This window comes from Erythrolamprus reginae, unplaced genomic scaffold, assembly GCF_031021105.1.
Source record: "Erythrolamprus reginae isolate rEryReg1 unplaced genomic scaffold, rEryReg1.hap1 H_50, whole genome shotgun sequence".
In the NCBI taxonomy this organism is placed as follows: Eukaryota; Metazoa; Chordata; class Lepidosauria; order Squamata; family Dipsadidae; genus Erythrolamprus; species Erythrolamprus reginae.
The window spans coordinates 14,560-31,024 of record NW_027248507.1 but is presented as its reverse complement, the minus strand read 5'-3'; the positions used below and the strand labels follow the sequence as shown (position 1 = coordinate 31,024).

The following is a 16,465-nucleotide window of genomic DNA, read 5'->3' as shown; positions in this document are numbered from 1 at the left end:
ATGACTAAAGAGTCAGCTTGCACAAGCTAAACTTTATAGGGAGCTATTGCAGGCTTTTTGCATTTTATCGTCGTTTAACTTTATGACACATAGAAACAAGGAAGATTTTTTAAATTCATGCCAAGCCACTTCCATATGGTAGATATGGAGAATGTCCCTGATTGGACTATTACATCAGAGTTGGAAGTGAAATGCTTTTAACTTCGCTGATTAGAAAATCTGTAAAACAGTCTTTTAAAAAATCCAGCTGGGCAAGTAGGCAGCTCAATAATGGAAAAACACTCTCTCTCCCTCCCTCCCACCCACCTTCCCTCCCTCTCTCTTTCTTCCACCCACTCTCCCTCCCTCCTTCTCTCCCTCTCTCTTTCTCCCTCTTTCTCCCTCTCTGTTCCTCTCTCCCCCCCCCCCTCTCTCATGAATATGGGGTTTAAGAGTGAGTGAGTGAGGGGGGGGGACAATTTGTTCAAGCAAATGTCATAACTGCTAAGGCTTTCAGAAGCTTCACCAGGCCATTTTGAAGGAAAGGAGGGGAGATGAGATGGGGTTCTGGTCCCCACTTGATATGCCCCTTCTTGTAGGATGGAGCCAACATCCAAATATAGGATGGCACCATCCATCCAGCCAATGAGGACTGAGTCCGTTATGATTTTTATCTCTGCATGCGCCTCTGCACCCCCTCTTCTGTGAGGACCGAGAAACACACTCGATTTTGTGACCTTCCACTCCAGTCAAAGGTAACCCAAACTGATCAACTGCGGAACTAGACAACCAAGAGAAAAAAACGCTAGAACCAAAAACGTTTCCCACATGTGGCGACCAGGACAACCTTGGGTGGGATTGGATGTTGGCTCCACCCTACAAGAAAGGGCATATCAAACCAATACCCCTTCTCCATAGTGGGTGGAGCCAAGATCCAAGTATGGGACATATCAAAGCCTAGCCCTGTCTAGGGCCAAAAATTAGTCCTAGGGTGGGCTAATCCTGGTCACCTGGAAACCCATGGACTGCCCTCTGAAGGACTCAACCCTGAATGTGGTCTCATCCCAGGCACTTGTGGTGATTCTGTAATGCCTGATGAATGGTGTCAGTGATGACCAAGTGGCAGCTCTGCAGACCTCATCTAGGGAGGCTTTTCTGGACCAAACTGACTCTGTGGCTGTGCTTCTGGTGGAGTGAGCTGTGATCTGACAAGGCCTGGACCTGTCCTGAAGGTCATAGGCTTGGGCAATGATGCTTCACGGCCACTGGCTGACAGTCGCCGATGATACCTTCTGGCTCATGTTATGTGGCTGAAAGGAGACAAAAAGAGCCTCCATCTGATAGATTGAAGTGGTGCGTTTGACGTAGAGGCCTACTGTTCATCCAGGGTGTGCCACTTTAATGCTGAGGAGCAAGATGGCCTGTGGTGAAAGGTTGGGAGTATCAGTTCCTGTGCCCTAAGACAGTGATTTTCAACCTTTTTTGAGCCGCGGCACATTTTTTACATTTACAAAATCCTGGGGCACACCACCAACCAAAATGACACAAAATGACACTCTGACACAGTTCATATTATACATATAGATAATATACTGTAGTTTCTAAATGTATTTATACCCACTTAGTGTGAAACCTGGACCTGTTTCGATGAACACAAACAGGATATCCTGGCAGGAATGGTAGTTTGGGGACCCATGTTTAATTTCCCCACGGCACACCTGACCATGTCTCGTGGCACACTGGTTGAAAAACACTGCCCTAAGGAATGTGGAATTAACTTTGGGGACAAAAGTGGGATTTAACCTAAGAATGACATGATCTGGATGAAAAATGCACAAATCCTGGCAAATTGAAAGGGCAGGGAGTTCCAAGATCCATCTGGCAGATATGATTGCCACCAGGAATGCCACCTTTAGGAAGAGGTGGCACAAGGAGGAGGTTCGCAAGGGCTCATAGGGAGCACCCATCAGGGAACTCAGAACTATGGTCAGATCCCAAATGGGATAGCAATGTAAAACTGGCGGGGATAGGTTAGTCGCCCCTCTAAGGAACATATGCACTGTGGGGTGGTGAGACAGAGGGGCCGAGGATCCTGCGGCCAGCATGGATGACATTGTGGCCACCTGACACTGGAGGGTATTGGGAGACAACCCTTTGGTCAGGCCTGTCTGCAGAAATTCCAGGACCTGTGCTAGGGAAAGGTCAACTGGAGAGCAACCCCTCCTTCCACTGGAACACCAAGTACAGAAGGCCCTCCAAGTGGCTGCATAAATTCTAATTTCTAACTCCCACAGAGTTGGCCTTCTCCAGGTCCCGTCAACTAAACAATGTCGTTTGGTGGGACCCAGGGGAAAAGCCTTCTCTGTGGCGGCCCCGACCCTTTGGAAACAACTCCCCCCGGATATCAGAGTTGCCCCTACCCTCCTAGCCTTTCGTAAGCTCCTTAAAACCCACCTCTGTCATCAGGCATGGGGGGAATTGACACTTTCCCTCCCCCTAGGCTTATAAAATTTATGCATGGAATGCTAGCATGTATGATTGGTTTTTAAATTGGGGTTTTAAATTAACTTAAACTTAAATATTAGATTTGTTTACATTGTACTATTACTGCTGTGAGCCGCCCCGAGTCTGCAGAGAGGGGCGGCATACAAATCTGATAAATAAATAAATAAATAAATAAATAAATAAAGAATGAATGAATGAATGAATGAATGAATGAATGAATAAATAAATAAATAAATAAATAAATAAATAATGGGCCTGGACGGGTAGAAATGGAAGGATAGAAATGACATTCTATGACATAGCCCAACATCTTAGTGCACTCTGTTCAACTGTCAGGCAGGCAGTTGAAGCCCTTCTGACCCAGTTATCAGGATCCATCCGGGGGGTGCATGGAGAATCAGGAGTCCGTGAACCATGGAGGACCGGTATGGAGAAAAGACCATTTCTGCCCTTAGTGCAGTGTCAAATTAAAGTGGGTTGCCTAAGACAATGTAAAATACGACATGCAAACTGGACCACAGCACTTGAGCCAGCATAAGCCAGAAAACATTATTGTCATCTTGAAATAGGAAAATACAGGCAGACATTCTATTTATGATGAGTTGGAGGTGAATAGAAGACAACATCATTTATTCCTGCCCTGCAGAAATGGTTGGTGGCCCAAACTCATGAATGGCAAATATGGCCAATTTCACTCGAATCCCTAGGGCAGGTTCTGTCATTGAGGAGAACCCAGTCTAATGTCTATTCTGCATGTCAGTCTCTTTAAAGTTATTGGTAGACAGCTTCTGCATTATCTTTATTGAACTGGTTATTTTCTGCATGCAAAACCTGTGCTCTTTCATTGATACCTAAAATATATAGCATCGTATAATATATAATCTCCAAATACATTTTTGTGGTATTTAAATCATATTTTACTTGAACAGACATACTCTAATTAGACATAATATACAATAACATATGATATTAAACCATTTTTGTTGTTTAAAATGATGCTTTATGCCCTTTTTATATTTTTACATCTTGTTTATAAGGACATTCAAGATCAAGCAAACATTTCCAGGATTGGAATCCAGAAATTACCAAGAAAATAAATATTATTAATAAAATATATTTTGTTATGACAGACCATTGACGCATATGTTAAAGTATGGAATGTCTTACATATCTATGTTACAACTGGGATAGGGAAATTAATTAAAGAGAATTAACTGATTATTGCTTTATATAAATCTTAGATTTTAAATGCAATTGCTGATGTTAAAACTGCTAGTTTACAAATTGAATCTGTTTATTGGACTCTGAAAAAAATAGCTCTTCTGGTTTATTGCATAGTGAAGGGAGGACCAAGAGTGCTCGTTTAGTGAAGGTCACGGTGATGCTCACTTGTAAGCCTAAGGAAATAAACAAATTCATATATATTAGGGAATTATATAATTTATTGTGTTTAATGTGTTAAACAGGTGATTTCCATGCTATATAAATAAAGAAGGAGAACTGAATGGCTTAGATTAAATATTTAATTTGTAAAACAGATGAGTGGGGCATAAAAAGGCTGTAGATTGAAAAAGCAAAGAGTAAAGGCAGAGGATTTACTGTAATACCATTGCCTGAGATCCCAAAGAAAGAGGGGAATCACAACTAATTAGAATTCATTTCGATAAAGCATTTATTGTTCCAATAGAGCACGTAGTGAACCTGAAAGTTCAAAGTCTTATCCAGAAATAGAAGGAAATAAATTCAAGAATTGATTTATATTGTATGAATGTATGTATCTATGTATGTATGCATGCATGCATGCATGTATGCATGCATGTATATATGTTATTGCAGAGACGGTTCTCCAGTGATTAGAGCAGGAAGCGATGAAAACATAAAAACCCATGTTTTGGGCATGCTATGTCGATGACACAGTCACCATCCTCAAGCAAAAGGATAAAACCAGGTGTATGGAAATCTTCAATTCCGTATACCCAGATATCTAATTTAGGAGGGAGGAAGAGACCAGTAACAAACTTCCCTTCCTGGATGTGCAAATCAACACAACCCAGATGGGAGCATCGATACAGAAGTATACTGAAAGACCACAAACATGTATTGCATATTGCGCAATGAGAGCAATCACTCTAATGCATACAAAATCAGCTGCATTCGGGCATTGTTTGGCAGGATAGATACCCACTGCAGCACACGTATGGCCACCTTAAATGAATTTGCATGCCCAATAGTTACTTGATGGATTTTATCTAACGATGTATCACACCCAGGGCCTGGCAGCCCATTGAGGGCACAAGTGCAACATCAACATGGAGGATGTTCCCATACATACAGGGGGTGTCTGAAACTGCTGCACACATTCTTGCATCACATGGGGCTAAAGCAGCACACAGACCTGACCAAAAGCTGAGAGAGAGAAAGAGAGTAATGCACGAGAAGCTCTACCAAAGGAGGAGACTTCCTCAATAGTCTACTATATTAAGTGCAGCAATTGTGCAGGTCATTACGTAGGAGAAACAGCAAAATGACTAAAAACTCAGGTGCATGAACATGAACTAGCCAGGTGGACTTTGGTTTTCTGGCATGTGCATGCATGCCAGCCACCTAGTCTTTGCATGTACTGGAGTGCTTGCACGTGCTTTGTGCATGCGCAAAGACCAGAAACCAGAAGATGAGCTGGCAACGGTGCAGATGCCCATAGAAAGGGCTCTATGTGCCACTCTTGCACATGTGCCATAGGTTTGCCATCATGACCCTAGTCTAATCTTTGTAGATTTAGGACACTGCATACCATATGAATGTCTTTTCCAAGGCTTTCATTGGAAGTTCACTGATCCTACTCTTTCTTCCCTGCATTATGTATTTTCTCTTATTGATTGATCCTACAAAGCAGAACGTATCTATTGCTTCTTATACTGCTTCAGTATCTTCATAATCAGTTCTAAGACTGGTTGTTGTACAGTGTTCCCTCGATTTTCGCGGGTTCAAACTTCGCGAAAAGTCTATACCACGGTTTTTTAAAAATATTAAATAAAAAAAACTTTGTGGTTCCCCCCCCCCCCTATACCACAGTTTTTCCTGCCCAAGGACGTCATATGTCATCACCAAACTTTTGTCCGCCTGTAATAAATATTTTTTTAATAAACTTTAATAAATAACCCTGGTGAATAATAATCTAAATGGTTGTTAAGGGAATGGGAAATTGCAATTTAGGGGTTTAAAGTGTTAAGGGAAGGCTTGTGATACTGTTCATAGCCAAAAATAGTGTATTTACTTCCGCATCTCTACTTCGCGGAAATTCGACTTTTGCGGGCGGTCTTGGAACACATCTATTAGATTATTCATCTTTATATTTCATGTTAATGTCATTTTCCCCCCTTACTCCTTGATTTTCATTATTAGAGATCACAGATCAGTTGCATTTTTGGCTATCAGCATAGCACATGCTCTTGATATTACTTCTTTTAAATTTGAAAACCCACACTCATCTTCTAACAATCTACCTTCTCATAATATATACTCAGCATAAATGTTGAATAGATAAAGAGGGAGCGTACGGTCTTGTTTCATTCTTTTGCCAACCGGAACTACTCTGTCTCTCTATGTTCTGTCTGTACTGTGGTATCCAGACCCGTACATAGGTTTTGCTTCGGAACAATGAAATGTTCTGAGATTATCCTTTTTCTGAGCATAATCATGCCTTGATATGACTGACACAATCAAAGGCCGTTTTCTAACCAAGCACATATGGGCTTGTTTTGGTGTTCTTTAACTTTTTCAGTTACTGTATTCAGTGGGCATTAACAATAATGTCTCATGTTCCTGAGTCTTTTCTTAAACCAGCTTGAACATCTGGCATAATAGACTTATCACTGTTTTGGCATCTTGTGCTACTGAAGAATGCCTTTCCATACTCTCCTAAGAGATTAACATTTGTCTTTTTACTCACTTCATATTTTCATATTGTAGAATTTTTTACTTCCTTTTATAATCTGAAATTGGGGACTGACAGTCTGAGATCTGAAGATAACTCTGCCTACCAGGGAATTTGTTTAATAGTTTTTGCTCTGATTTTATCAATATTTAATATAGTTGACACCTGCTGTTTTTTTAAATTAATGTCACAGAGACAACTGCTCATCCCAGTAGGAAAGAACATCTTTTTTCTTATCACTCTTTGAAGAGCAGTTCTGAATGTACATCTTAAAATCTTTCTATATTACACTATCACATCTTTAAAATAGATTTTATTCTAAGGGAAATGTTTCTTTCTATAACTTTACATCTTTCCCAGGTTTATGTCAAGTGATAGTTTATCTTAGAACAATTTTACATTTCTTTTCTTCTCATCTCTTTGTCTCACTTTTGAGATGGAACACTACCATGTTAATTCAACCAGATAGTAAATAACAGCGATAAAATTAATCTGGGTGGGTCCATTAATATTTTCCTATTTATAGGGTCAAATAGTATGCCCAAATTTCCTGGCAAAGACTACATCATACAAGAAAATGAGCAGTAGTTTCAAGATTATATGGGCAAAACTCCTTATTCTATGAAATTTTTTATACCACTGTTTCAAAGCATTATTTTTTTTCTAATGTTGTATCTTGTCTCTAGTTGTCTGATGTCTTGTCTTGTCTCTAGTTGTCTGATGTATCAATCAGCCTCACAAATGTGGCAGGCAAAGATTGGGTACCCAAAGTAGATGCCTACTGCCACATAGAATTTTGCTTCCTGACTTTCTATATATGTTATACTCTGCCCTACCTTGCCTTTGGTATGATCATGAGCTAAGGCTAATATGGCTTCCAGTGAGAAGTCAGAGTAATTTAAATTATGTAAAGTAGCCCTTATGATTTGCTGATAAATTTGTTAGAGGAAATAAGAGAGACCAGACCATAAAAAGATTAGACCATAGAGACTCCAATGTTAAAATGTTTTTATAAAGTCTTATCTGTGTACAGATGCTGTATTTGGACTTTAGCAATAAATCATTTAATTGCAGCTAGAAATAATATTTCCCAAGATCTGTAGATGTTTTGAATAGCCAAAATTCACCACCACCCCTAAATTGTGTATTCAAAAGCTTTCTGAGATATTTTATTACCCAGGTAGTTAAATTGTATAGCCTGTTGCATCTCATGACCATTTAGTGTTCATCTAGTCTATTAACTTAATGGTCTGTGCAATAAGTTATTTTCATAATTGATCTCAAGAATTTCTCAGAGCAGAACTCTGAGAAGGACATAGCCTCTGTAAAGCAAACTATGTTAATGCCAGTACCAGTACATCATCTGTATATGAGACTAGATAGAAATGCTTTTCAAAAATATTGAAAACAAGATTTCCCTGGCATAAAAACCTTTATTTTTATTTTTAAACTGTCATGGATTTTTCTTTTATAAATATAGGAGTAAACACTATCAACCGAGAGTTCATTCAATTTTTGCATTAACCTACAGTGTATTTCTGGAAATTTAGTCAAAGGCATAATTCAAATTAACAAAAGCAACATATTAGTATTGGTATTAATATTGGTATTAATACCATATTGGTATTAATTTATTTGTATAGTTATCAACCACGAATTGTAATATTAGTACAGTGGTACCTCTACCTAAGAAAGCCTCCACTTAAGAACTATTCTAGATAAGAACTGGGTGTTCAAGATTTTTTTGGCTCTTCTTAAGAACCATTTTCTACTTAAGAACCCGAGCCCAGAAAAATTTCCCAGGAAATTTGAGAATGACATGAAAGCCCAGCCAGTTTCCTGCCATTCCCCCTTTCATTCCGGCCATTTTGGGTTATTCTGGGCTGCCAGAGGAACCTTTCGGTGGCACTCAAAGAGGCTTTGGCAGCCGTGAGTGAATGGAGCATTTTCCTTTCTTTGGATGCTTGGAGAGGGAATAAACCTCTGCCAGCACCCAGAGAAAAGAAACACTCCCTTTGCTCTGGGCAGCCCAGAGTGAACGGAGCGTTTTCCTTTCTCTGGGTACTTGGAGAGGGATTAAACCACTTTGCTGTGGTGACTCCCTCATGCTGCTTCCCATACACCTGGTACAAGGTTGCCTCCTGGACCATCTGGGGATGGAAAGGCAAAAGGGGGCACTTCGCCCTGGCCGGATCAACTCGGATTCGGCCAAACTGAGGAGTCACCACAGTGAAGGAAAGGCGCCAACTACAAAGCAAGCGAGTGAGAGGAGAGAGGAGCCCTTCAGCATGGGAAGGAAGAGGAAACAGGTAGCAGCAGCAGCAGCAGCCGCTGCCTTTCGGTCAAAGGAGCAGGAGGTAGCAAGCTCTCACCCACCTGGGTTTATCTCTCTGGAGCAGTGTATGGGAGGCAGTCTCACATTAGGTGTATGGGAGGCGCATGCTCCTCCTTGCTGCCTCAGTCCCTCTTTTTTTTAAAGCCTTAAAGTGGGCATGGCTAGATCATGTAACTAGGTGGGCATGACCAATTTAACAGTCCATTAAACATGCACACAAATAAAATGTTAATTTGTTTGCTCCTAGGGTTTTTTTCATTTGCTTTTATTTATTTATTACTTAGATTTGTATGCCGCCCCTCTCCGAAGACTTTTGTTTTCGTGTTGCTCTTTTGGTTTACTTTTCTTTTTACTAAATCAATTTTCAGTTGTTTAGGAGTCTAGTTGGTCCACTTCAGGAAACTCAGTTTTGCAGCAATTCTTCTCAGCCCCAACGAGCTTAAGAAATCTCTCTTTGTCTTCTTGAGGCTGTAGAGGTCAAAAATGAAGAGTTTTTGTTCTGATTCAGGCTAGTCCAGGTAATAATTGAAATAAATTGCTTCCCAGATGCTTTATTTCTAACAATAATTCTTCTATTTATTTCTTCTACTTCTTAGTACAATCAGCTTCTGTGATGCAGCAGGAAGTACTTTCGTTTGTCCTCGTGTTAAGTTAGGCAGTTTATCTAAATAGTTACTTCAATGGATTCTAGAAGTCATTCTGAAATTAATGGGCTAGTCTGTGATGGGTAAACAAGTAATAAAACAGGTCATAAATTACACAATCTGTACCTTACGTGCTAGAGCTAAAATGAAAGGAACCATCTTGGCTGGTGTCAGAATTGATGCAAGCAGAAACTGCTTCCGTCCAATCCCGGATGTGAGGTAATTAATTAATTAATTACTCATGTTCTGAAATTCATCTCAAAACTTCCTCCTACTCCTCTCTTCTGATCTTTTTTGCTGCCTTCTGAACTTTGGATTGATCCATCTCGAGTCCTGACAGCTATTATCTGAATCATCTGTCTGCATACTTTCAGTCGAAACCTGTTCCCCTATTTCAAGTTCTTCCTGCTTCTAAATCAGGTAAATTGACAGGTTCCAATTCATCCTCTCCCTCCGAATCCGAGCATTCCAAAGGCTGATAGGGACTACAAACAACAGTTTTCATCCATTTTTTTGGCCTCTTGGCAGTGAAAGACTGCAAAGAATTTTACTACTATGCTATGGGTGTGGCTTATTTGTGGGTGTGGCTTGCCAGTCATGTGACCAAGTGGGAGTGGCTTGATGATCATGTGAACGGAGGTGGTTTAAAGGTCATGTGACTGGCTAAAAGATGGCCACCTTGATGTCACTCATGTCAAGGGTTTGGGTTAGGGTTAGGGTGCCTGACTCTCCTCCTCAAGAGCTACAATTTCTCTATTTATTATTACTGAACATCCAAAATATACTATTTAATTATGTGTATATATGCCACATGCATACATAATACACACAGGCACACAAAAATATACATTATCTACTATATAAACTGTATGTGTATGTACACACAACACACAGACACACAGCTCTTCTAAAATTATGCACATTCAACCTCATTTACTGCGATAGGAAAAACATACCCAGAGCCCAGAAAGGGGGGGGGATTCTACCTGCTCTGCGTACCTGATCAAAATTTTTCTACTGGTTCTGTGAACCTGACCGTACCTGTAGGAGCCCATCACTGCCTCTTGGGCATCTGTTCACCCCATTTTCACCCCGTGCCTCCAGCAGCATTTTGCAGGCCAAAACAGCCCATTTGTGGGCATAATGGGTCATTTTGCCTGTTTTTTTTGGCCTCCTGGGGCATCTGTTCATTCCATTTTTAGCAACATTTGGCAGGATATAGTTAAGAATTTCCATAGACAATATAAGACCATGTTGATAAGGTTTTCTGTTACACAAAAATACATCATACCCAAAGAAACATATAATTCATCATCCATTCATACATCTATGTGATCTTTATTGAAAGTTTCCTTATTATAATAAAAAAATATGAAAATTTTACTAAAATTTTCTCCAAAAAAGTCATTTTTAGTCAAACAAAAATTATCATCCTCAGCGAAGGCCTGCCATCTTCAACTGTTACTGGTGCGCCATCCGTGTCCATTGCGGGCACGTACCCATCGGCGTTAGATTTTGTTTCTGCGCATGCTCAGCAAGCGAAATCTTGCATGAAGACGATCAATTCACACAAGATTTTGCTTGCTGAGCATGTGCAGAAGCAAAATCTCGTGAGTGTGTGCGCATCGGGGATGCACAGCTGTGTACGCATCCCACAAATCGCTACCGGAACATAGCACCTTATCATTCCGGTAGCAGGTCATTACTGATCATCCTAATCTACATATGTTATTTAAGGAGTTTAAGAGGTATCTTTTTTTCAGAGCTTTCAAATTTGAAGCATCAATTTAGTTACAACATTTTCAATCTTCTTTATTCTAGCAAAATATTTTAGATGAAAAAATAATTGATTTACATAATTATTTGGTTGTATATAGTTTCTATTTGAAACTGTTTAGAAATGTCTTCCATAATACCTCTCTGTATCCTGTTTCTTTATTGTGGATCTTGTGACCCTTAATTTACAATTTGGGGAAATATTCAGGCTCTCAGATCTTGATTTATTTTTGTTTGTGATGTCTGACTATTTCGGGATCACAAGACACATGGTATTTTTTAGTATTCTGTTCATGTCTTTGTTTTGCTATTTTTAATTAGCAGATCGAATCACTCTGGAAAATTAATAGGGTCATGCAGGGGAAAAGCTCATCCTAATGTTCTTATCTTTTCTATACTGAAAACATTTCAGATTTTCTTTCTGTAGCGTACTGTTTGGAAAGATATTTTCTCGTACTATGTTTCTTCTGTCTCTTCATTATATTTTTTATTTGTGTGACCACTTGTTTGATAGACCTTTTTCATGTGACTGGTCATGGCAGCATCTATATGATTAAATTTTCAGAGATTTTTCCAGCATAGTTACCTGAAAAAAATATCTTGGGTATGTTCTTAAGATTCTAAAGATTTTACTATTGTATGCAATCCCACAGTGTAACAAAGACGATCTTCATTATTACTGCTGCCCTAATAACATCTTGTTGCCATGGAACTGTGATTATAAAGAACATTCTGAAGTGACGGAAATAAAATGAAATTTAAAAGGAATCACACATAGGGTTTCTCTGAGGTTTATTAATTCAAATCCCTTTTCCTAAGTGTAATATTTTAAGAAACTCTGTCGGACTTAATTTAAGAGTTTCCTTCATTTTACATTTACATGGTAAACGTGTAAACATGTACATAATTTCTCCAACTTTATTATAAAACCAAACTTGATCTGAAGAAACAGTAGTTTGGAAAGAGAATTTCCAAATTCTAATATTTGATGAATTCTTTATAATTACATGTTTATTTATTATCAAGTTTGCTTTTATTCTGGATTCATTTTTATAGTGCCATGATGTCACACAATTCCTTTTCTTAACTAATCTTACACTTCATTTTGTTTTCTTTACCAATCTTGGCAGAGTAGGTAGATAGAGATTATTCTAGATCATCTGTTTTTACTATAGATTTTGTCCCATAAGGTGCTCATTTGCATAGGTCCAAATGCACAATTGGAAATTTTGTTTTTCTGTTTGTAAAAGTGTTCTTACTTTATTTATGACTATTTTTGACAAGATACAGAATAGGGAAATCTCTCTGGAATTGTTTCATTTAAAAGAGTTAACTCAAAAGGCATTGTAATCACAGGTGAAAAACAACAGGTGCTAATTCCCCATCCACATGCAGAATAGACAAATCTTACAATTAAAATTAAATACTGTCAATGGATAAGGTTAAAAAAATCATACTTCAGGTAGCAGAGTAATACAGAGAACAGGAAAAAGGTTATGTTACCACTGCAGAAAAAAAAGCTAGGAATTGTATGCAAATAGCTGAAAGGCTAGGTTTACTTTATTGAGTAGCTGTTTCCTGAAGTGATTACCTAACTTTGTCTAAGTTGCCCTGTATAAAATTTGTATAAACTTCCTTCAGATCGCTTACCTTTCATTACACTTTCTGTTAGCATCAATTTTTTTTCTCCACATAGAATTTTCTATTTTTGAGTCCAATATGAACATGGCATTTTTTGCAAAGTTGTTGGAGGAATTCATGGAAGAGAATTGGATGGCTGTTTTCGTAGAATAAACATGATACCATTTCTCTGTAGTTCCTGATTAACAAACAACATCAATGAAATAGTTTTCCTGTTTTGTTAAGAGTTCATTCTGCATCCATAAGAAAATACTTGTGTGTGTGTGTGTGTGTGTGTGTGTGTGTGCATGTGTGTGTGTGCGTGCATGTGTTTGCGTGTGTGCATGTGTGTGTGTATGTGTGCATGCATGTGTGCTTTTTTTCCCTATGATCCACGTAATGAAATGAAAAATAAAAAAAGCTAAACAAGGAATTTCCATACACAAGCAATAAATTTAAACCGTTACTATGACCCATCATTTTTCAACCCTGCTAATTTCTTTCCTACAGCATGTCAAGCAGCCTATTATCTAATTTTGGAACAGCATGTTCCAAATAACTTTTCATAACATTTGGCATTTATATCTGAAAACACAAGAGTTATAGACATTAAAATATTTTTAACGTAATTGCTATTTAATTTTGGAAGGTATGTAGTATTTGTGAATAGTTTTATGCTAAATGATACCAAGTTATCCACTTTTTACCTGAAAGAATACATTTCTGTATTCCTAAAAATATAATGCTTTGTAAATTAATTAAATGTAGAAATCTGTTCAAACCCAAGATTTGAATTCTTAATATTATCAATCAACATGAGAAAACATAAGAAGAACATAAGAAGATAAGAAGAGCCATGCTGAATCAGGCCAAAGCCCATCGAGTCCAGCATTCTGTGACACACAGTGGCCCACCAATTGTCCAGGGGGATCTTGAGCAGAAAGAGAAGACAAGACCCTCCATTTCCCTTGATCCAGTGTTCCCTCTAATTTTTTTTTTGGGGGGGGGGGGGGCGGGCGGAAAAGTATAGTGTCTGAGCGGCAGTCCCTTCGGGACTGGGCGGCACAGAAATAATAAAGAAACAAACAAATAAAAAACCCACCCCGTTTTGCCTCAGATAATTTCAAAATAAAATACTGTACTGTGTGTCTATAACAGTGAGCTCATAATAGGGCAACTCTATCAATATCAAAATGCCACTTAAATAGTTGAGCTAGTTTCAAACTAGATTTTGATTTTCTTTCTCTCTTCCTTACTCCCATTGTTTTTCTTTCTCTTTTCCTTCCTGTCTTTTTTCTATGTGTTTCTCTCTCTTCCTCTCTTCCTCTCTCTCTCCTTCCCTCTCACTCTTTCCCTCTCGGCTTCTGGGCAGGTTTGGAAAACTCTGAGTTGATGATGATTTTTAAGTGAGCGATTGCTCACTGCTCAGCTTAGAGGGAACTATGCCTTGACCCCCAACAAATGGTACTCAAAGGAATCCTTCCTGCCTCAACCAACATAGAGGCAGCACATGGACATCCATTTCAATAACCACTGATACACTTGGCATCCATGAATCTGTCTAATCCTGCCTTGAAGCTGTTCTGTCTGGGTCCCCAAAGACGCCAACACCAACTAAAAAGAGTAGCCAGACACACTGGTAAAAAGCAAAGGCAGTTTATATATTTGAAAGCAAACACAGGTAACAAAAACTGTTCTTACAGACAGGAACGTTATGAAGCTTCACAGAGGTTTCACGACGGCCAGGCAATAAAACAGGATTCTTGCTGGCAAAAACAACACTGGAGGTAATAAAACCCATGCCTCCCCTGAAGTGTCTGCTTGACAACCGGCAGGCTGCAAGCCGCGGCTATTGGTGCCCTATCCAAGGTGCTGATTTGACGCGTATACATGGCAACTCTGTAAGCGGGAAAGTTTACTGTATGTGTATTGGTTACTGCCTCAGCCAGCTCTGTTTTATAAAGAGCTGGTGTTGTTCTGTTTCTTTAAGTCTGTGCCTGCCTGCTTGGCATGTGTTATAGCAATAAAGGCCTGTTTTCTACGCGAAGTCCCTGATTACTACATTGGCGACGAACTTTTGCCCCTTTTCATCCACAAGGGGAGACGTGGGATTCGTATGTGGCCAGGTTTGATTGCTTCCTTATCTCAAACGGCTATACTGAGATCTCCGGAGAGCGGAAGAGGTCTTATTTCCTTGGGTTTTGCGGGCCAGATATGTTCGAGACCGCCCGGGCTTTGTTTGCCCCAGTCTCTATTAACAGTGTCCCGTGGGAGGAATTCCTGAAAACACTGCAGGACCATTATGCCCCGGCTCCCTCGCGCTGCGCTCGCTGCTACAAATTTTATCACAGGAACCAAGAAGACGGGGAGTCAATAAATGACTTTGTGGCTGCTCTCCGCAGGGCAGCTCTGTATTGTGAGTTTGACAATCTGAGCGATTATTTGCTGGACAGATTGGTTTTTGGGATTTGAGATGGCCGTCTCAAGCGGCGTTTGTTAGCCATACAAGACTTGACATTCCAAACTGCCTTGTCCGAGGTGAGGGCTTTTGAGCTGTCAACCCAGTCTTTAGCGGCTATGGACAGTTCTGTCAATGTTACACAGAAGAGCGCTCCTGTGGTGGTCAAGTCAAAGGTTTCACCTGATGGGGAAGAGTCGGCGGTGCCCGAAGAGGAAGAGGTTTGCCGGCTTGCGGTCAATCGTGGCCGCGAGCAGCCAGCTGCCCACCCCTGTCCCCCACTGTCTCCTTGTAGGGGGTGCGGGGGTAATCACCTCAGGGCCAATTGCTCTTTTCGGGGTGCAGTTTGCTGGTGCTGTGGGGCAAGGGGGCATGTTGCCAAAGTCTGCCGGTCTCGCAGATCTCCGCCGCCATCTGCGAGGGATCAGAGGGATTCTCCCAACTACGGCTCACGGGGGCAGAGAAGGTCGTCTTATTCGCGCAGGGAGGACTGCAATGCCATCTACATTGTGCCTCGTCCGATTCCTACGTTCATTCGTGAGACGTCCTCCTCGGCGGACAAGATTTCTGTGGAGGTTGTCCTGGGTCAAGCGACTTGCTCCATGCAAGTAGACACTGGGTCGGCTCATTAGCTCGTCTCCTGGTCTACAGTAAAACGCTGTTTTCTGACCCTAAAAAAGTCTCGCCTTCAGCCGTGCCATCTGAACTTACGGGACTACCAGGGGACACCTATTCCAGTCGTAGGGGAGGGCAAATTTGCTGTGAGGTTCAAAACTTTTGTGGGGAAGTTACCATTAATCATAGTCAATGGGCCTTTCTCTGATTTGCTTGGCCTGGATTGGTTTAAATCTTTGGGTCTATCTGTGGTGGGGGTTAATGCAGTGAGGGAGGGTTCCGGGTTTAGCCGTTGGGCGAAGGAGTTCCCCTCTGTATTCGATGACAAATTGGGTTGTTATACGGGATCCAAAATTTCCTTCAGTCTAGACCCCCAAGTGCCGGCTGTGCACTTGAAAGCCCGCCGTGTGCCCATTCCCCTGCGGCCCAAAGTGGACGAAGAGCTGGATCGTTTAATAGCTCAAGGGGTTTTAGAACCTGTAGACCAGGCTAAATGGGAAACCCCAGTTGTGATTGCTGTCAAAGGGGATGGGGGCATCCGGTTGTGCGGAGATTACAAATGCTCCATTAACAAGGCACTTGCACATCACTCATACCCT

General features: G+C 40.4%; 1 protein-coding gene across 1 annotated transcript in view; it reads left to right on the top strand.

Annotated features, from left to right (window-relative positions):
• LOC139155744 (E3 ubiquitin-protein ligase NEURL1-like) overlaps positions 1–16,465 on the top strand; it is a gene marked incomplete at its 3' end in the record, with an annotated part of 158,951 nt that overhangs the window by 128,862 nt on the left and 13,624 nt on the right. The gene's annotated exons all lie outside the window — the stretch shown is intronic.